Source organism: Pithys albifrons, chromosome 4 (genome assembly GCF_047495875.1).
Source record: "Pithys albifrons albifrons isolate INPA30051 chromosome 4, PitAlb_v1, whole genome shotgun sequence".
NCBI classification, from domain to species: Eukaryota; Metazoa; Chordata; class Aves; order Passeriformes; family Thamnophilidae; genus Pithys; species Pithys albifrons.
The window spans coordinates 74,643,805-74,659,420 of record NC_092461.1 but is presented as its reverse complement, the minus strand read 5'-3'; positions in this window follow the sequence as shown (position 1 = coordinate 74,659,420).

Here is a 15,616-nt window from a genome sequence, read left to right as displayed (position 1 = left end):
TTCTACCATGGTAAGCACATTACGTTTACCTTGGCTAGTCTGTGACAATGTGATGTAGTCAACCTGCCAGGCTTCTCCGTATTTATACTTGTCCCAGCGTCCACCATAGCAGAGGGGCTTCAACCTTTTTGCCTGCTTAATAGCTGCACAGGTTTCACAATCGTGGATAACCTGGGAAATAATGTCCATGGTTAAATCCACCCCTCGGTCTCATGCCCATTTATAGGTTGCATCCCATCCTTGATGGCCTGAAGCATCATGGGCCCATCGAGCTAGGAACAATTCTCCCTTTTGCTGCCAATCGAAATCTACTTGTGACACCTCGATCTGTGCAGCTCGGTCTGCCCGTCTGTTATTATCATGTTCCTCATTAGCTCAATCTTTAGACACATGGGCATCTACATGGCGGACTCTCACGTTCAGTTTCTTTACTCTGGCAGCAATGTCTTGCCACAGATCAGCAGCCCAGATGGGTTTCCCTCTATGCCGCCAATTCATTTTCTTCCACCAGTCTAGCCATCCCGACAGAGCATTTGTTATCATCCTTGAGTCGGTGTACAAGTAGACCCTTGGCCATCATTCTCTTTCTGTGATGTTTAGGGCTAATTGGACAGCTTTGAGTTCTGCGAACTGATTCAATTCACCTTTCCCCTCGATGGCTTCTGCCACCCATCAGGTGGGACTCCACACAGCTGCCTTCCACTTCTGGCTCCTCCCTATGATACGGCAAGAACCATCAGTGAAAAGGGCATAGCGCGTCTCTTCATCTGGCAGCTGATTATATGGTGGAGCTTCTTCAGCTCGACTCACTGACTCTTCCTCTTCTTCATCTGCCAAGCTGAAGTTCCCACCTTCAGGCCAATTGGTTATGATTTCTAGAATTCCGGGGTGATTCGAGCTCCCAGTTCGAACACATTGTGTAATCAAAGCAATCCACTTGCTCCATGTAGCATCAGTGGCATGATGTGTAGAGGGCACTTTTCCCTTAAACATCCAGCTTAACATCGGTAGTCGAGGTACCAGGAAAAGCTGTGCTTCAGTACCAATTACTTCTGAGGCTGCTCGTATGCCTTCATACACCACTAAAATCTCCTTCTCCATAGGGGTGTAATTGGCCTCAGAGCCTTTGTAGCTTCAGCTTCAGAAACCAACTGGTCACCCTCGTATTTAACCAGGAATCTTTTGCCAGAGGATCCAGGAGGGACCTTTATCTCCAGCTGTAGAGTAAAGTACATTCTTTACATCTAGTCCCATCCTGATTGGTCCAAGAGCCACAGAATGTGCAATTTCTTGCTTGATCTGCTTGAAAGCCTGTTGTTGTTCAGGACCTCATTGGAAAACGTTCTTTTTATGGGTCACAAAATAGAGGGCTCACAATTTGGCTGTACTCTGGGATGTGCATTTGCCAGAAGTCTATGGCTCCCAGAAAAGTTTGGATCTCTTTCTTGTTAGTCGGTGGAGCCATTGCTACAATCTTATTGATGACGTCGGTTGGAATCTGGCGACGTCCATCTTGCCATTTCACCCCAAGGAACTGAATCTCTCTGGCAGGTCCCTTGACTTTGCTCTTTTTGATAGCAAAACCAGCTTTGAGGAGAATATGGATAAACTTTTGTCCTTTCCTGAAATCTTCTGCGGTGTCTCCCCATACAATGACGTCATCGATGTACTGGATGTGTTCTGGGGCCTCACCCTTCTCTATGTGGTCTGGATCAGCCCATGACAAATGGTAGGACTGTGTTTCCACCCCTGGGACAGTCGATTCCAGGTGTACTGCACGCCCCTCCAGGTTATGAAAGCAAACTGTGGCTTGCACTCTGCTGCCAAGGGAATAGAGAAGAATGCATTAGCAATGCCAATAGTGGCGTACCACTTTGCTGTTTTGGACTCCAGATCATACTGGAGCTCCAACATATCTGGCACAGCAGCACCCAACGGTGGAGTGACTTCATTCAAGCCACGATAGACCACAGTCAGTCTCCATTGTCCATGTGATTTACCTACAGGCCAGATAGGGCTGTTGAAGGGTGAGCGTGTTCTACTAACCCACTTCCTGATCATCTTATGGATGGGGATCACAGCATCTCAGTTTGTATGATATTGTCGCCTATGTACAGTTGCAGTGGTCATCGGTACGTCTTGATCTTTGACTCGGAGTAATAACACAGCAGATGGGTCTTCTGAGAGACCAGGGAGGGTAGACAACTGTTTGGACTCCCCTTCAATCACTATGGCTACACCAAAAGCCCACCAATACCCCTTCGAGTCCTTGAAGTGTCCTCTTTTCAAGTAGTCCATACCCAGGATGCAAGGGGCTTCTGGCCCTGTCAGAATGGAATGTTTTTCCCATTGGTCTCCTGTTAAGCTCATGTCGGCCTCTACTACCGATAGGTCTTGAGACCCTCTGGTTACTCCAGAAATAGAAACAGTCTCTGTACTTTCATGTTCCAACTGCATTAATGTACACTGGGCACCAGTATCTACCAAAGCTTGGTATCTCTGAAGATCCGATGTGCCAGGCCATTGAACCCACACAGCCCAGTAAACCCGATTATCATCCTGGTCCCTCTCCTCCTCCTGTCACAAGACAGAGCCCCTCTATTGTTGCTCCTGGTTGGAGTATTCTCCATCTGACTTGTGCGATGTTCTGTCAGAGGCTCCTTCATCAGAGTTGAGGGAGTTGCTTCTTTTGAGTCTCGGAGATCGATGTTTCTTTTCCCAGGTCTTTGGTTCAACTATGTGGACAGCTTTCTTACCAGCTAATTTCTCTTTTAATTCTTGCAACCAGGCTTCAAGTTTAGAGGTGGGTTTCACCGTGCCATTTTTTCATGTTTTCCCCTAGTTTGCGCAGAAGGGCCCACAGCAAACTACGCTCATTCTGTGTCTTACTCCTGGGGCTTCCAGTTTTCCCATGTGCAGCATGAGGTGACCGAGAACAAGACCAGGAATGAGAATGAGAACTAGAATGGAAATGAGAATGAGGCCCCTCTTTCCCTTTTCTGGGAACTTGCATATGTAGTCAGAGTACCACTCATCGAGTGCTATTCTGTCCTGGGTTGCTTGCACCGTCTCCTTCCTCTCTCTTGACACCCCTCTGCTCTCTTTTGGATGCGCCCCCAGTCCCGTTAAGTGTGCTCCGTTTCTTATAACCACTCCTCCCTCTCTGGTGGCTGCTCCCTCCTCTACTGTGACTACTCTTTCTTCCCTTGCCATCGCTCCTTCCATTGTCACATCCGTTTCTTCATCTCTCGCAGCCACTTCTTCATCTGCTTCTTCTTCTTCACGTTCCAATTGCAGGGTTGGCTCTATAGGCTTAATAGTCTCCTTCATCCTCTCCGTCTTCTTCTTTATGGGGTAATGGTAATCTTCGGTCTTGTGACTTGAGTTTGAGTTCCCACAGAGCGAGCAGAGGCTGTGTTGACTTTGGCTTGAGTCTGAGTTTGAACCGCAGTTCCAGTGGACTTAGTAGAGATGGCAACTTCCAGATCTGCATCTTGAGTTTGAGTTTCTACAGAGCGAACCGAAACTGTATTAGCTTCTGTGGCAATGCATTCTCAATATATGGCATGGAGGATGTCGTGTCAAAAATGGGCTGATGAAGAAAGTCCACCTGTCACTGAGAATGCTTTAACAACTGATGTTTTTAATGTGGTTTGAATGTACTGAATGTAGAAATTGCAGTGTCACTGTCTTCTTCCCAGATTTCCCTGCCAGATCAGGGGGCTGGGAGAAAGATTGTGATCTCATGTTACCTGAAACCCTTTCCTATTGAATGTAAATCCCCTTACTCCTACTGGCCCAAAGCCAGACTCCCCCCTTGTCCCTTATTGGTGAGTTTGTATCCCTCCAAAGTCCATATAAACCTGTTCCCCTGACTAAACTTCCTCTTTGTTCTTGTCCTGGCCAGTGGTCCCTGTGTGTCCTTTATCGGGAGCTCTCAGTGTCCCCATGGTTGAGGTTAGCAGAGAGCACACATTTCTCCTAGTTTAATGGACTAATAATCCAGTACCAGGAGAAACACCATATAGTTGCAGATTTCCTTCAGCACACAGCATCAATGAGGCTACAAGAAACCCACACTGCAAGCTTCGGCTTGAGTCTAAGTTTCAGCTGTGGTTTTAATAGGGACAGCAGAGATAGCCATGTCTGGATCTGCAGCTTGAGTCTGAGTTTCTACAGAGTGAACAGAAGCTGTATTATCTTCAGCTTGAGTCTGAGTTTCAACTGTGGTTTTAGCAGGGACAGTAGAGATAGCAATTTCCAGATTTGCAACTTGAGTTTCTACAGAGCAAACAGGGGCTTTGTTGGGCTCGGCTTGAGTCTGGACTCCATCCCAGGTGGTCGGGACAGGAACATCACAGGACGTAGCGGGGACAGCATTGACTTCCTGGTTTGGAGCTTGAACCCCAGTTTCAGAGACAGCATTATGATGATTCTAGTGTCATGAATTTATTTTTATGGTTAAAAAATGCACAATGATTAAATATTGATGTAACAGATGAATGGATATCTGTGACTCCCTGGGAATTGTGAGTTAATTTGCCCTTTTCTTATATGAAGCTTTTTCCGACTTGTGGCTTTGAGTAGTCATTACAATTGAGTTGTGTGCGGCCAACATGTCATGACAGGGGATACTATGGCACCAACTAACTGAAAAAGTAAAAGAAAAAAGGTGGTGCTTTTCCCTTCCAGCTTCTTGTCTCATTGACACAGATTTGGCTTCAAAGGATGCTGGTTGGCTCACAAAGGCACCAACTTTGTGGAGTGCTGTAAATACAGGGCAGAACTAGATGCCATTCATTTTCTTACTGATGCGTGATTGCACAGGGCCCCTCCAAGCAACTTTGAAAGATATTAAGACAGTAGGTAGATGACATTCTGCAGAGTAAGTTGTGAATTCGGATAGGGCAGAAAAGTCTGTGTTTCCAGGTAGATTTCTGATGCCTTATCACTAATCCAGAATAGGAGTAAAATAGAGTAGTATTATCATGCTTGGCAGTGGGGTTGTTTTGTGGGGCTTGGTTTGTTTGGGTTTTTTTTAGTTTATTTTTCCTTTTGGTTCACCCCCCTCCACTCCCCCTCCTCCCATCCCCCCGCCCCAAATTCTGTTAAAAAACTCCCAAACAACAACAACAACAAAAACAAAAACCCTCCAAACCCTGCAAACAAACAGATATGAGATTTTCCCCAAAATTGAATCTCAATGTTTGTTTTGGAATGTGTAATTTAAAACTTTGAATTTTGCAGAACAGAAAGGGAAAATTAGCATTCTTCACTGTTACTTTTCCCATTTCAATCTACTTTACAGAAGATCTGATACTGGAGAGACACCATCTGAAAAATAGGTTAGACCTCATTCATCACTTAATTCCCAAATGTTGCAGTTAGACCACTAAAAATCTCAGACATATTTCATGAACAAAAAGATGCCTTTTTGTATGGTTTTGCTAAATTTGTTTATTTTGATCTTACAGTTTTCAAAAGGAAAGTCTCCCCTTTTGCCCAGTGGACACACCCTTGTAGATGCATGTTCAAATGGAAACAAATTAATAAACCACAGGGTTGTAAAATGAATATCATGACAACTTAACCAGATATAAAACTTAGTGAGGAGTGAACTTAAGATGGTTGGTGTTGGGTACAGAAAGATGCAGCTTCTTCTTTGTTAGCTTTCCCATAACTTAGAGGCAACACCCCCCCCAACCAAAGAAACAAACAAACAAACCAGAGGAAAAGGATTTCTTATGGAATAATTTCATTTTCCAGAAGCAGTTTTAAAACAGAAAATTTCCAGTACAAGATATGAGTGGTTGTTACAGTGACAATCAATGCTGGATAAGTTTGCCACAAAGGAAAAATTATAGTCTGAGATCCTCTGAATATTTCAAGGTTTCATTTGCCTGAAAAGTCATCACCTCTGGAATCAGCAACCCTAAAAGGAAGCTGTGAACAACTGAGGAAGCGTCTATGTCTAAAGGAAAAAAAAGATAATATTTCCCTAACCAATTAGAATAAAAAGAATTGTTTTTCTGAGTTAGTGTGATATGTCTTATTATTCATGGTCTTAATTGCTTTCTTCCCATGTTTTATTTCTGCTCCAAACTCTTCTATTCCCTCCTACCTTTTTTCTCTAAAAGCTGTAATGATTTCTGGGACAAGTGACCATATTAAAATCATATGCCTTTTCAAATAGTACCATATCTTGCAACCACATACATTATGGGTCACTCAAGGGGAGTTAGCAAATAGGATTTGCCACAAAGCTGTTTACATATGTATGTATACAAATGACAAATGCAGAATGCAATGTCAAAATGCAAGGAAACACAATCAAGAATTTATATAGTGGCATTATCAGTCAAGTGGAAAAGAGCCTCTGTAAAACAATGCAGTCACGCTGGATCTGTCAGTTAAATCAAATACCGGTGTAGGTGATTACCACTAATATCTCATGTAGGAAAGTAGTATCTGTACAAGCAATAATTTATTTTAGAATAGCTGTTTTTTGGTGTTGAAGAGAAAAATACTTCCCTCTTGCTTTGCCTTTCTCCTTGAAAGTGCTTTCTTTTTATGAAGAAGTATAATGTGAATTGGAATAGATACAAACACTGGGTTTGAATTCAATTATTTCTTGATTTTCCTTTTAGGGCATGACCTGTAATCCCGTAATGTTGTGCATGTTTCTAAGTTCAAGTTTTTAACCAGAGGAACTGTGAAATCTGCTTTAGGCCCCCAGTGCTCTTTGGCAATTTTACTTGATACACTTTATGTTACTGAGTGGCACTATTGCAGTGTGGCACCACCTCCCTCCCAGTGTTGTGTTGCCATGAAAAAAAAAAGATAAAAAACCAAAAGCCTGTGGTTCAACAAACTCTAAGTATTTGTTGAAAATTCTAGGGGTAAATTATATGAAGAATATTAATATTCAAGAGACAGATGAAAGCAGGATAAAGCTTTCTGTAACTCAGTCACTAGTAGTCCTTTTCCCTGTTGTGTCACTTTTGGCGTGCACATACAGATATCTGCACACAGTCAAGCCATTGTATTGGGATTTCATCGATGCTTACTCCAAAAGCATGTCAAATGACCAGAACAGCACTTTCTCCAAGGACAGAGGTGCAAAGGGAGCGGTAGGTTTGGGACCTAGATGGACAGCTAATCATAGATGCACTGCTTGTCCAGGACTGTTTCTATGAACAAAGCAATGCAGCAGTGGGATAACAAAGCTGAAGGTCAGTTTCCTATTTCTAATCCAACTGCAGCAATTTGAAGCTTAAAATAATCTATTTTATCTTGTTTTTACTAACTACAGAAAATTTTCCAGCTAAGAAGCAGAAAGGAGTTGGACGAACAGTGCCATTCTTCTCATCTGATTGTCTAGGGAATATTCCAGGGTCACAATTGTTTGACATACAATAGCCTGACTGAAAACAAAAAAAACTCTAGCTGTGATAGCTGAAGTTGGAATGCACAATCTTCCACAACAAAGGTCAAATAAAACAAACAAACAAACAAACACAAAACAAAAAACCTCACCCCAAGAGTAAAGTTCCATGTTATACTGATCACTCAAGGAGACATATGATACACTATAAATATATATTATTTTAGTTTAGAAGGGAGCTAACTTTCTGATTTTTATTAAGTCGACTGAAATTTTCTAAATTCACACACTATTTTTTCCTTAGAAATCTTATTATAATTTTTTTTGTAAACCATGTATGTTTATTTGAGAGCTGGTTTTAGTGAATTGCTGATCTTGTGTATAACAAAAAGGAAAAAGGTATTTAGAATAATTGGATCCTCTCTAAATGTTGAGTTGTGCTGTCTAAATAAATATTCCCAGTAGTAAGTAACACTGATCTACAGCACATCTGCAAAATCCAGTTATGCTTTCTCCTCACAGTCTCTCTGCTCGTGCTTAGGTGTGTGCTGCCAGTGTACCATGCACAAATACCAGGTGAGAAAAAAATTTTTATCAATAAACTCATCTGACATCATAAACTGACTCAACCCTGGTGTCTTGAAGTTAGAGATTCTTAATTAATGTCATGAGCACCAGAATTCAGGAACTTGAACAATATAAATCTTCACAAACATTCCACCAACATCTTACCACCATAAATAAAAGTAGTTGAAACTCCTAATAATATTGACAAGATTTTCTAGTATATCTGAAAGGAGATAAACTCATGTATCCTTCAGCACTCATCTGCATGTCTGTTTACTAAATCCTGGCTATAATATTTTGCCTATGACTCTAACTCATGTGGCTTAAAATTAATGAATTTGCAGGAATATAATGGCTGTCAAGCAGAGAAGGACACAACCACATCTACTCGGAACTTCCACATGACTGTTGCTGTATAGGGCTATCTACTACATAGAAGGTATCAGATGTTGGAAACTCAGTGCTTGTCCTAGGCAGTGTATTTTCATTGCTTTATCACTGAGTGTTTAAAACCAAAAAGAGTTCCATCAAAATTTAAGGTAGTAGAGCTTTAACTGTCAGAGGCATCCAGCATTGGCTTTCTTTATGAGAAGGTAGGTTTGTATTTTAGAATTATTTTATCCATGTGAAGAACATAAGCGGTATATATACAGTGTAAGTAATATGTTCATTCTTTTATAAAAGAAAGATGATCTCAGAGACAATTTTTATGAGCTTCTGCATCATTTTTGCTGCTCTTCTAGGCTTTCTTCTTTCTTCAATCTGTAAGCACCAAAGTTGAAGGAACCCTTCCAGTATCGGTCTTGACCATGTCCCATATGGAGAAATACCTCTTCACTGGGAAATGCTTCTCTATTAAAATCCAATTAAAAAAATCTATGAAGACTTTTGCCCCCTTACTATGCAAATGAAAATAAATTAATCCAGTAAAAAATAGGGAGTGTGCTAATTGGTGGAAATTAAATTAATTATAAGATGGTTTAAGTCATATTTGGTCTAAAAAAGTGCATTTAGCTTGTGTCTTCATGCCTAACAAATATTGTCATGCTAGTCTGCAATGCATATAGATAACATACCAATGTTGTTATGGCACTAGGTGTTTTGATACTTGCCTGATTGACTTAAAAAAAATACGACAATCATGGTAATGTTGTAAGTGCTGCTGTAACGTGTACTTATCAGTGCTTAGGTTACCCCCCAAATAAGAGAAGGTCCATGACCATGGCTTTTGTGTGAATGCATTAATAGAATATTTAAAAGACAACATTTTGAGCAGTGTTTCTTTGGACCTTTTTCTTTAAGACAAGATCTATTATATCTGCCACTTATATTACTAGCAAACCATGAACATGTGAAAAGAGATTGCTGTTAGGTTTTGTTTTAATGAAAGAACTTCTCCAGATTTTAGCAGTATGCAAAAATTAATTCACATCTTGTCTAGTTTCTGTTGTACAAATATCTGACACCCCAGAAATAACTTAAAATATCAACTGAGTACTGGTAGGGAGAAGCTTAAAAAAGGAACAGGTGTATAACTGGCTGTGCCTCTACCTGACAGACAACACCTAGGATTTCATTAGCCTGATTTATCTCAGCCTCCCACAGGCACCTGATGTCAAATTGATTTAGTTATAGTATCATAGAATCACAGAATCATAGAATGGTTTGGGTTGGAAAAGACCTTAAAGATCATCTACTTCCAACTCTGTCAGGGACACCTTCCACTGGACCAGGTTGCTCAAAATTCCATTCAAACTGGCCTTGTTCTACTATAAAGTCGAGATTTTTATTTTATTTTCCTAGAATTGTTGTTCTCTAGGATGCAGTTGCAAGTGCTAGAGACATAGATTCTATTTCAGAGTCTCTGTGACCTTGTTTCTTTTTGACTACATTAGGACTCATTTAATGACAGGGTCTGATGTAGTTAACCGTTTCAATTGCTTGGAATGAGCACCTATCCACAAATATTTGATACTGTACAAATCCATATGTCATTTGAAAAGTAGTAATTTGATATTTTTTTCTAGATCACTGAGAGGAACATTGCACAAGGTCAGGTCTAATACTAATGACTGCAAAACAGTGTTAGCAACAACCCTGCCCAGAGATAGTTCCCCTTCAATAACTACTTTGAGAACAGTTAGTTAGCTAGTATTTAATCCATTTAACATAAGCTTTATTGATGCAATGAGAAGTTCATTTTTGCATTGGAAAGTCTCTAATAAAATAACAAATTCCTTACAGAATGTATCTTATGTTCATACATCAAGTATGAAAAAACTGGCAAACTAGTACAATTCCACTGCTTTCAAAAAGAGAATTATCACAGAATTATCACAGTCACTACTTAGTGCAAAAATTGAGTAAATCTACATCCATGGCTAGTAAAGGTTTGTTGAGCCCAGTTTTCAGTAGTATTTGTAACAGAATTCCATTAAGGATCACTTGAATTCAATTATCATTTATAAATAAAGTTTTATAAATCTTCTCAGGCTGAAAAAGGATTTGCCAGTGAAAAATTGTCATAAGTTTTCCTTCAGCTGCATGTGTTAGTTATGTGTGAAAATAGAAGTATTTTAAAAAATGAAATCAAGACATTAAAAATGAATCCGATAAACTTAAATCTTACAAATTCTTTGAGACTTGACTGGGAAAAGCTGATGTTCCCAGCAAGGTCAGCTTTGTAAATCATTAGGGTTTTCTGAGTTGGCTTTTTCCCTCCTTGCAGTGGTGAGAGTCAATCATCATAAAAGATGGTTAACTAGGATTGCTGTTCACTTCCTCTAGTGAAAGGGTATTACACCTTTAGGGTGCAGCAATTAAATATTTGGCTAATCTTTTAGATACAAAATAAAAAGAAATCCTAAAATGAATCAGCTTCCGAATGTCTTACAACAGGACCATAAACGAGTAAATGGTAAAGTTGGCAGGGGTAACTCCTGCCCCTAGTATTCATTCCTACAACTCCTCCTAAAGTGCTCCAGAGGCCTTCTTAAAAGCACTTTGAATATGATTGTTTCATATTATATTACAATGCTTCTCAGAAATACCTGTCATTCATAACCAGGTGACAAGGTGGAGCAAATAGAGACCCATCCATCTTAAGAAATAATGTATCCAGTTTAGACAAAAGATAATTTCTATTCACTCAGGTCTCCAGCTGCAGAAGTAGAGTTAAAAATCAGTACTGAAGATAAAGAAAAGGGGGAGGGGGAGAGGGTTGGAGGTGGGGAAAGAAGAAGAGAGAGAGACAGAGTTTCCCAAGTGAACATTTTGCATTTACAATGAATAGCAGATGTGTCACTGAATGTTACCAGATTTTATCCAGGTAAAACATGTGCATTTACTGTGAGGTAGCTTGATAATGAATTTTATTTCCAGAAAGACTGAAGATCAAAGTGAGACAGGCTGGGCTGGTGAGCTTGGGTGGTGGAGCTGTCAGTTAAGACATTTTCTATTCACATCTATTAGCACAGAAAAGCTGAGACTGTCTTGGAATTGCAGCTTCTGAAAAAGTGTAAAGTTGCATTTCTGCACCACGTTTTTCTACGATGAGTCTGTAGTGCTGTCCTTAGGACGTTCACTAATCTGATTCTATCCATGGGCTAGCACTTAAATCTAGCAAAAATGGAGAAAAACCTCACACTGTGTTTCAGACTCCAGTGTGGGGGCAGAAGATGAGCATTTAAACTGGAAAAAAGTAAGTGACTGACTACAAGCATAAGTAATTCTTGTGTCAAGGCTTTGACAAGTCATTTGTTGGAAAACCTATTTTACTGATTGCAGTCTACACTTAATAGATGTGCCATCCAGGGATGTGTCAGCTCCCTTGCAGCATACTAATTAATGGGAGTCACTGGTGGTAAAAGTAGCTCTTTTATCTTATTTTTAAAAAGTGGCATACAATATAATTTCCTTTATCTGAATGTCTGAATGCATTTTATCTACTGAAAAAAAGAACAACACCACACTTGAAGAAGCTTGACAAAAACCAGCTGGTGCCTTTTGACTAGCTATCTTTTGCTTTCTAATAGAGTTCACAGTTTTTAAATCTGATAAATAGCGGAGCAATTTAGGTGTTTGTCCCCCTCATATTCACATTTTTATGCTAATAGTGGCTTAAAGTTAATTGAATTTTGCCTTGAAAACCCTTAAAATATTTCACATAAAAGTCAGAGATTCTTAAATAGGATGCTTCAGTCTGTTAGACAGAGACTTTCTCTTACTCTTCTTGATTTTTAATAACATGCATGAAAACCAGACATTATGGGCTAGCTTTGATCTAGAATTTACATACCCACTGTAATTGCACCATTGCTAGAAAAAACCTATATTTCAATCCCATCTAACTCTCTCAATGTGACCCTATCAGTATGTAGAGTGGCATAGATCTTGAGTTTTCTCAGTTCCTTGGACACCACACCTACAATAAGAATCTTGGAATAGAAATTCTGCAACTCACCTCTGAGATGACCATTTACAGAATAAATAGCATGTTGTGCCAGCAACTGCATTCAAAACTTCATTGAATAGGTCACACCCTTGCTCTGGCTTGCAAGCATTTATTTTTCTTGTTCAGGCTGATGTTCAAGAGACTCAGCATCTCTGTCCTTGAAGATGTTCAATATATGGCTGAATAAGACTAAGCAACCCTATCTGATTCAAAATACTGTGAGGTGGAGATTAGACTAGGTGATCTGTAACCTAAATCAGTCTATAATTTCTAGTGTTTTGGAGGATACATTGGCCACTAAAATCTAGCAGTCAAACAAATGTGATTTGTATAATATGTCTTTGAGGTTCTGTGGGAGGTTTTTTGTTTGTTTTTTGTTCTAATTTGTGTGTGTAGTTATTATTTTATTGAGGTCAACTAACTTTTTAACCAGATTTTACAGCAATGGCTTTTAACCACACCGAATCATCTGCTCAGCTTCAGTCACTTCTCAAACGTTGGATCAGACATCTGATGCAAAGTTGCCTAAGTGTTTCAGGCTAACACTCAACCTCAGAGACATACTAAACTCAGAGTATTTACAAAAATTTTTTCAAGATTAAAAAAATTTATTTTGTATTTAGGTTTAAAGAATGCTTATAACAATGGATTAATTGTAAATTACAGTTAAAGAGATGGAATCCAGTTCTTGGTAAACATCTATTCAGGTTTTTTAGAATCATAGAATATCCTGAGTGGGAAGAGACCCATAGGGATAATTGGGTCCAACTCCTGGCCCTGCACAGGACAACCCCAATAATGACACCATTCAAGAATCATATCATGTGCCTGAGAACAATGTCTAAATGCTTCTTGAGCTCCGGCAGAATTAGTGCTGTGACCACTTTCCTGGGGAGTCTGTTTCAGTGCCCCCAGGGTGTGAAGAATCTTTACCTAATATACTAAATCAAAGCCTCTCTTTACATAGGGCATTTATTAGATTTAAATGCAATTTATAGAGTTTGTTCCATAATGAAGGATCTGAATATAAATACTGCTGAGAGACCTGATTTCAATCTTTGCATTTAAGCAGCTTATTTTGATCAGTGTTGAATCACCATGTGATTTAGGATAATTGAAGTCACTCATTGTGTGCCCTGTTTCTCTTAGAAGTTGCAGTAATGCTACTTCATGGGAGAGCAAATTTAATGTTTGCAGTCAGTGAGAAAAGATAGCAAGGTTCCAGTTGAGGGAGAAATATTTGTATTCATAGCTTCACTGAATGGAGGTTAAGATATTCTTAAACAAGTCAAGAATGGGTAATGAATTTTTTTCATAACTCCATGCTCTTTCACAAGCAGTTTAGGAGTCTCATTCACTACCCATGGTACGTAGAAGCAATTGAGCAACTTCTCAGGGCTCTTCTGTAAGGAAGCTTAGAAGATAGACTGGGCTGCTGGCTTGGCTTGCTCTATAACAATTCTGCATTGCAGAAGTACAGCTGAAAGTGCCAAGTTATTGCTATGATCAATGCTCCTCTACATGAGGAAACAATAATGACTGTGGAAATGAGCCTCCCAAAATACCTAAAGAATGTATGGATCTTTGACATAATCCAGAAAGATGAATCATCATATCCAGGGAGATTCAGAACATACCCAGGCTATTTCCTGCCTGAGTGTGGCTGCTTCTCAGAACCGATTCAGGTGAGTGAGGAGTGGGTCAGGCTCACTAGCAGGTGCTAGGAGAGGCTATATAAGAGCCTCCAAAGGAGCAGGAGCAATTACTGTGGCTTGTGCATCCAACAGGAGCAGGCAAACGGGTGTGGTAGAGCTAGCAGACAGGACACAACCAGCTCTCATAGGTGGGTTTGTTGTTGGGGATTTTCTGGGTTTGTTTTTTATTGGGGTTTGTTTGTTTGTTGTTTTTTTCTCTCTCCCCAACTTAACTAAAGCTAGCAATAGTTTCCAGAAAAATGAAAACCATTGCTGCTGTTATTACAAGGAGTGTGTCTACACAGACACTACCCTCCAAGAAGGATGCAGCCACCCAGGCTTCTGGCTGTGCAGAGTGTCTGAGCCTGGCATTGGTACCAGAAAATGGTATGGGGGGCATCTGTGTATGATGTGAGCTGGTTAATGACTTGCTGTGCCTGGTGGCAGAGTTTAAGAAAGAGATGGAGAAACTAAAGTGCATTAGAGAAAGTGAAAAGGAAATTGGGGGAGTCAAACCCTTTTGATCCCTAAGGGAATCAAACAAGAGGTAGCAAAGCCCTGCCCCTCCTGTCATAAGGTAGATGGAGCAGACCAAATTGATGGGAGGGGAATGGAAACAGGTCTCTCTCTGATCAGAGAGGTAAAAGAACCCTCTCTCGAACCCCATCACCACCCTGGGTGCCCTTAAAGAATAGATATGAGGCCCTGGACCCAGAAAGTCAGGCAGAGAACAGCCGGGAAGATTTGCCTGGAGAGCCTTCTGGCTCAACACCATCTACAAGATGGATTACAACTGCAGCTATAAGAAAAAAAAGAAGGGTGGTTGTAGTCAGTGACTCCCTTCCGAGGGGAACAGAGGGCCCTATATGTCCCACAGACCCATCCCACGGGGAGGTCTGCTGCCTTCCCAGCGCCAGGGTGAGGGATATTAGTAGAAGACTTCCTGAGCTAATTCAGCCCTCAGACTATTATCCTGTTAGTAGTCCAAGCTGGCAGTGAGGACATTAATGAAAGAAGTGCCAGGATGATTAAAAAAGATTTTAAAGCACTGGGTCGGTCAGTTCATGGGGCAGGAGCACAGGTGATATTTGCCTCAGTTCCTGTACTATCTGGGGTGGATGAGAAGTTAAATAATGAGAGGAGTAGAAAAGCTCATCTCATCAACAGATGGCTAAAGGACTGGTGGCACCGTCAAAATTTTGGGTTTTTTGATCATGGGGCAAACTCCATGGTACCTAGTCTCCTCAAATCAGATGGGCTTCATCCTTTTAGGAAGAGCAAGAGGACTATAGCCCATAATTTGGCAGGGCTAATCAGGAGGGCTTTAAACTGAGTTTGAAATGGGAAGGGATTGAAATTGGGCTCTCCAAAGATCAGCCTAAAGATGGAAAGCCTGAGTTAAGAGTGAAATCAGCAGCCCACCTCAAGTGCATGTACACTAATTCATGTAGTACGGGCAACAAACAATAGGAGCTGGAAGCCATTGTGTAACAGGAAAGCTTTGACCTAGTTCCATTG